The 7,291-nt window shown below is 42.6% G+C and overlaps 1 pseudogene; it reads right to left on the reverse strand.

Moving 5' to 3' along the window:
• Positions 1 to 2,945: 2,945 nt before the first annotated feature.
• Positions 2,946 to 5,823, reverse strand: LOC143998068 (elongation factor G, mitochondrial pseudogene; annotated as a pseudogene).
• Between the last annotated feature and the right edge of the window lie 1,468 nt (positions 5,824 to 7,291).

Genomic DNA, 7,291 nt, shown 5'->3' on the forward strand with positions numbered 1-7,291 from the left:
GTGAGCCATTCCTTTGTAGATTTTGCTGTATGTTTGGGATCATTGTCTTGCTGGAAGATAAATCTCCGTCCCAGTTTCAGGTCTTTTGCAGACTCCAACAGGTTTTCATCCAGAATGGTCCTGTATTTGGCTGCATCCATCTTCCCCTCAAATTTAACCATCTTCCCTGTCCCTGCTGAAGAAAAGCAGGCCCAAACCATGATGCTGCCACCACCATGTTTGACAGTGGGGATGGTGTGTTGAGGGTGATGAGCTGTGTTGCTTTTACGCCAAACATATCGTTTTGCATTGTGGGCAAAAAGTTCAATTTTGGTTTCATCTGACCAGAGCACCTTCTTCCACATGTTTGGTGTGTCTCCCAGGTGGCTTGTGGCAAACTTTAGACGAGATTTTTTATGGATATCTTTGAGAAATGGCTTTCTTCTTGCCACTCTTCCATAAAGGCCAGATTTGTGCAGTGTACGACTGATTGTTGTCCTATAGAAGACTCTCCCACCTCAGCTGTAGTTCTCTGCAGTTCATCCAGAGTGATCATGGGCCTCTTGGCTGCATCTCTGATCAGTCTTCTCCTTGTCTGAGCTGAAAGTTTAGAGGGACGGCCAGGTCTTGGTAGATTTGCAGTGGTCTGATACTCCTTCCATTTCAAAATGATCGCTTGCACAGTGCTCCTTGGGATGTTTAAAGCTTGGGAAATCTTTTTGTATCCAAATCCGGCTTTAAACTTCTCCACAACAGTATTACGGACCTGCCTGGTGTGTTCCTTGGTCTTCATGATGCTCTCTGCACTTTCAACAGAACCCTGAGACTATCACAGAGCAGGTGCATTTATACAGAGACTTGATTACACACAGGTGGATTCTATTTATCACCATCAGTCATTTAGGACAACATTGGATCATTCAGAGATCCTCGCTGAACTTCTGGAGTGAGTTTGCTGAACTGAAAGTAAAGGGGCCGAATAATTTAGCATGCACCACTTTTCAGTTTTTTATTTGCTAAAAAAGTTTAAATTATCCAATAGATTTCATTCCACTTCACAATTGTGTCCCACTTGTTGGTGATTGTTCACAAAAAATAAAAATGTTATATCTTTATGTTTGAAGCCTGAAATGTGGCAAAAGGTTGAAAAGTTCAAGGGGGCCGAATACTTTCGCAAGGCACTATATATATATATATATATATATATATATATATATATATTAGCTTTGTGATGCTTACTATAAATAAAAACAACCTTCAAAGGAGCTACAGAGGCAAAAAATGGTGGTCCCTTTCACATATACTCTAGATATAGCTCGTTAGGTACCAGATATAGCTGAAAACATACAGTTCCTTATAAAAGGAAACCATATATAAGCAGGTGAATTGAAACTACATATATATGTGTATGTTAAGGAGAAGCCATAGATAGTGATGTAAAATGTGTAGAATAACACATATTTGAGATTTGGAACCTAAAGAGCAAGAAAGCATTGTTAGGCTAGATAGGAAAAATAAGTATGTGGGTTTGGAAGCTTCTGCAAAAAATACAGCTGACAAATACATTTTGGAGCAGTGGTTATCAGAAACTTTTGAAAGTCAGTACTTCAAGCTATAAAGGTTATAATAAAATATATATTTTTAGCTGAAAAAGTAAACAGCTAAATACACAGCTGAACATACTGATTTTGAATTATTTTTGTGAGTTGCACACCCCACCATACTAGAGGACTTGCCAGGTGATACCAATATTTCCTGGTTCAGCTTTGACGTTTTCTTTGTTACCTCTCCTCCTCTAACCTGATATCTATACATGAAATCAGAATTATCCCACTGCTGATTCATTGGTCAGTGGTAATTTAGTAAGATATAAAAATGAAGCAGGTGGCCTGAGGTTCCTATGTAGCCCTATTGGTTTGCTTTTGTGGGGCAGACTTTTCTTTCCATAGGTAAAAGTGTAAATGTAATGTTGGGCGGCACCTATCAGGAGCAGCAGGAGTCTGAGTACTCACTTGGTCTCAGCATGTAAGCAGGTGCTTCCAAGGTACTATTGAATGCATTTCTTACAGCAAAGAGCCACAAGTTTAATGTGTTACTGTGCAAGGTGAATGACTCATCTTTAAATACAGTGTACCGCCTTAATACTGATCTTTGCATGACAGCGGCCCTGCATGGTTTCCGGGCACTAGTGAGCATTTTCACAGAGAGGTTCCCATTTGCAGGGCGAGTAAGCCCTGCCCAAAACCAGCCTCCAGCTGTTTTAAACAATAGAAAAACTTTGCGAATGTGTAAATTGTCATACGTACACATTATACCTTGTGTCTGCAGCAGAAGTACAAGCTATGGTTGGACTTTTAGTATGTTGAGCTTAATGCTGTGGTCAGGGCAGCAATTACCTACAGTACTGCCTTAAGCAGACAAAAGAGCTGAACAACCCTGCTTATGGCTCCCCAGTCTGGTTTGGCAGTGTTTCGTACAAAACACGGACTTCTAAAATTCCCGAAATGCTTTACTTGTTTCATTCAATCAGCTTACACAACTACTGTTCAAAGTCTGTGATTCTTATATTTTTTTTTTTCTGCAGAAGTGTCAGCATTAAAAAAAAACTTTATTTCACTGTGGTGAATTGCTGTAATGATTCTTGAAGAGTATGGTTTCCTTCCCCAAGAAAAGAGCAGTCTACAATTTAGTCGGAATTCACCATTACTTGGGTAGTCTTGAGAGAGCAGATGAAGACTTTCACCCAAACAGCCTGTAGAAACACGTGATTGCTTCATAAGATGAACATTACATTTTCATCATATCCAAATTCAGTTGGAGCTTTTTGGATTATGTTAACTACCTCACAGGTTTAAGGGGTTTCACAAAAAACACACAGGAACCTTTAATATCTGCTGTGACCACACTCCATGCATGTCTGGAATGTAAAGGTGACTTAATAAAAATGTAACCATTGGTGGGAAATCTCAGAAAATAAAAAGTAGAGCTGGGCTCAAGTCTCTAATTAGGAATCGGAAGTAAGATAAACTCTTGTACTTTCCTTGCTTCGCTGGAAGCTGGCCCGTTGCCTCAAGATATTTGTTGATGATTTCTTCTTGCACATTGGCTAAGCAAGGCTGGTACTAATGGTACTCCATAATGTATTCACACTTCCCCTCTGTACACGATCGGAGTTCAGTTGGTTATCCAAACATATCATTCAGTGGAACATTAGAATAGATAGTGCAGTAGTCATCTGATCCATCTTGACAAGAATCATACCATGCCTGCAGTTAAGACCTGCAATGACTGCTCCCTGGAATTCATGTGATGCTACAACTTCCACAGACATTATTGGTTCCAGGATGACCACAGCTGCATTCTCTAAAGCTTTTTTTAGGGCTCATTCAGCTGCTCTCATGAAGGAGAATTCATTGGATTCCACCATGTGATTAGCACCGTAGTTTCATAGTTAGTAAGGTTGAATAAAGACACCAGTCCATCCAGTTCAACCTGAGTAAGTGTCTACAATAGACCCTATCCCTGTACATTGCACACTCACATTGGTCCCTACCCTCAAGGCGCCCACAATCCAAGGTCCCCATTCATATACTAGGGCCAATTTTGGACAGAAGCCAATTAACCTACCTGCATGTCTTTGGATTGTGGGAGGAAACCGGAGTACCCGGAGGAAACCCACGCAGGCACAGGAAGAACATGCAAAACTCTAGGCAGGTAGTGTCGTGGTTGGGATTTGAACCAGCGACCCTTCTTACTGCTAGGTGAGAGGTGGCACCACTGTGCCACCCACAAAATCTTCTAGGACCATCTTCTAGGATAAATCGTATGCCACAAATCCTGTGTCCAGTCAGAGGACCCTTTTCACAAGCATCACGAAGACCTTTCTCCACAGCTGGGACAAACTGTTTGGGAACATTTGTTCCTACTGTTACATCTTCAAATTCCAATGTTGTGTTATTTTCTAGATCAAGAGGCTAAATATATCCAATGACCTTACCATACTGGCCTGCACCACCTGACTGCTTTTTATGGATGTAGACAAACGGCACTCTTTTGTTGACAGTCTCCCTAAATGCAACTTTTGGTTTGCGCATATTGCAAGGACAGGTACATTCTCTCTCCATCCTCTGAGCATAGATCTCCAGGTGCAGCTCTCCCATGCCAGAAACAATGCTTTCCTTGTTCTCATTATCAAAGTGCACTCTAAAGCCTTGTACACACGGTCGGAGAATCCATCGGAATGTGTCCTATCGGACCGTGTTGTCGGATAATCCGACTGTGTGTGGTATGCATCGGACTGATTCCGTCGGACTATCCGTGTGACCCAATTTTCCTTGGAAATATTTCCCGACCAACTGGTTCGATTGGACATACTCCGATCATGTGTAGAGAATTTTGATCGGACAAAGTGCCACGCATGCTCAGATCAAATTCCTACATCAAAGCTATTGGCTACTAGTGCTGAATGTAGTCCCATCGTAACGAAATTACGTCATCACGTTCTGAAAGATCGGATTTTTTGACAACTTAGTCCGACCTTGTGTATGCAACAGTTTCGGACAAGATCCGATGGACAAAATCCGACGGACAAAATCTGACGGATTTGGTTGTTGAAATCTCCGACCGTGTGTACAGGGACTAAACGTTGGGTCTTCTCATGTAAACCGGTCGATACCTTTGGAGAACTTATCTAGATCATTCTTGTTGACAGGTTTCATTGCTACAGAGATGACTGGATCTGGTACATGGATGGACTCCATGGATAGGTTGTCGTTGGATTTGCTGGTAAGGGTGTCTCCACTTGCACAGTCAATCCCAAATAATGCACAGATGTCTCCTGCAAAGACCTCCTCTACATCCTCCATTATGTCAGCATGAAGACAGACAAGCTTCTGTACACGGACTTTGTTTCCTCTTCCTGTATTGTAAATATAGTCTCCATTCTTCAGAATTCCCTGGTACACATGGACATACGTCAGCTGACCAAAGCGACCAGCCTCTAGCTTGAATGCCAGTCCAACAAATGGATGGGAGCCATCCCTGAGAGAGCTCATCAATATCTTTGCAGACTCTTCATCTTGTTCATTGAGGATGGCATAGTTGGACACCTCAGCAGGGTTTGGAAGATAATCTAATACAGAATCTAGAAGATGCTGGACACCCTTATTTTTTAGGGCACTTCCCAGCAAAACATGTGTAAATACCCTCTTCAGTGTAGCTCTTCAGATGGCCAATTTTAAGTCAGCAGCAGATGGGATTTTCTCGTCTAGGAATTCTCTCCAAGAATTTCATCTGAACTGGCCACAATTTCTATCAGCTCTTGTCGCCTATCTGCAAATTCTGCTCTGAACTCAGCTGGAATATCCTCATATTGCACATTCTGCCTAAATTCTCCATCAAAATATACAGTTCGTTCTTCAACAAGGTCTATGACACCTTTAAAGGTACTCTCAAGTCCATGTGGACAAATGCTGCATTGTGGTTCAGTTTGGACTTGAGCTGCTGCAGGGCTCTTACAGGATTGGAGCCTTGCCTGTCAAGCTTGTTGATGAACGTTAGGAAGGGGAGGATGCTGTATTGCTTCATCTGTCTATTAACTGTCTTAGTTTGGCACTGATCACCTCCAACTGCTCACAAAACAAGGACAGCCCCATCCAATACCCTCAGTTATCTCTCCACTTCAATTGTAAAATTCACATGACCTGGTGTATTAATTATGTTAATGCTTGTGTTTTTCCACATGCTGTAAGTGGCAGCAGACTGAATGGTGATACATCTCTGGCATTCTAGCTCCATAGAATCCATAACGGCTCCAACTCCATCCTTTCCTTTCACCTCGTGCATTTGTGCTATTTTGCCAGTGTAGAAGAGAATACTCTCAGTCGTGGTTGTTTTGCCATCGGGAAGATATCACGATTTTTGCGAATTTGTTCATTTGGAATTATGCCAGAGGAGCAATGCCGACAGATGTTCAGAAGTAACTGATTCCTAGCAGTCACCCCGGTACTATGTGATAGACAGGGTCCGATGACTCAAGCAGCTCTTAGAATTCCAATTTCTGCCTCTGAAAGTCATGCTGATCTCTGTGATTCTTATTTTCTACCATTCTTTGTAACACTGTAAAACAGTGATTAACAGCTATTTATAATACACTTTATTAATGCAGCTATATCACATGAGCAACCATCAAAACATTGAACAACTAACCATAATAAAAAAAAAAAACATAGTTTTACCCATATTACCCCTTGACACTGACCTCACACAAATATGCGGCCTCGGTAGACTGGACTTTTTTATGTGGGGCCGCATATTTGCCCATCTCACTGAGAGCCCCATACTAATGACAGGGACCTGGAACACCCAGTTCTGATCCTGATCGAAACCTGATTGCTGTGACAACCTTCGATTGGCTACCACAGTGATCAGTCACTCCTGCATCTGTGCAATTTAATTCAAACCCTGAAATTGCAAAAAGGACTACAGAAACTACTTTTTGAAATTGGTGCAATCAGGCAGGCCCTTGCACTACATGGTTTTGGTAAATCTAAAGGAAATCAGACAACAAAAGTTGTATAGTGTGTATAGGGTCTTAAGCGTCGTACACACAGTCTAATTGTTGGCAGGGGATTGTCTGTTGACAGACTGTCGTCCTAAAATTTTACCATTGTACGCTCATTTTGACAATTGTCTGTAGATGTGTTGAAGGTGGGGCCACAACATCGGAAATGTGTGTGCTTTTTGAAATTTGGCCCCTCATACCCTTGTTGAGGAGCTGCAGGAGATGCGGGAGTTCCTCAAACCTGCTCCTTTGCTCACCAGCCATCTGCCTTAATTTATTGGCTGTCACACACCCAAATGCTTCAGCCTCATCTGAGTCTGTCCAGATGGCAGTAGTGTCCTGGCTGAGGAAGGCAGCTGTGGCCTCCTCCAGATTTTTGCTCTTCCTGGCCCTTTTAGCAGGAGGGTGTAGGGGAGGGATCTGGGACTCTCTGGCTGCTGGCCTCTGTCTCCTCCAGGCTGACACTTTCCTGTGTATAAAAACTATGGATGAGCTTTCTGTTCAGAGTGGTGCGTAACGGCCCATAATGCACTGTGCATTGCTGTCTGATGATTGGCCAAGCATGCACTATGACCCGCATGCTTTGGCCAATCACAGCGCCGTCAGCAAAGAGAGCCATAATTGGCCAAAGGCCAAATTATGGCTCAAGGGGTTAAGTCCATGGCCCACACTATATAAGGCCGCCTGCATGTTAGCCCTGTGTAGTGTGTTGCTGGCGTTGACCGAGAGAGTGTCATTTCATTTAGAATG

Source organism: Lithobates pipiens, unplaced genomic scaffold (assembly GCF_037356315.1).
Source record: "Lithobates pipiens isolate NorthernLeopardFrog02 unplaced genomic scaffold, aLitPip1_a1.2 Scaffold_19, whole genome shotgun sequence".
Taxonomy (NCBI): domain Eukaryota; kingdom Metazoa; phylum Chordata; class Amphibia; order Anura; family Ranidae; genus Lithobates; species Lithobates pipiens.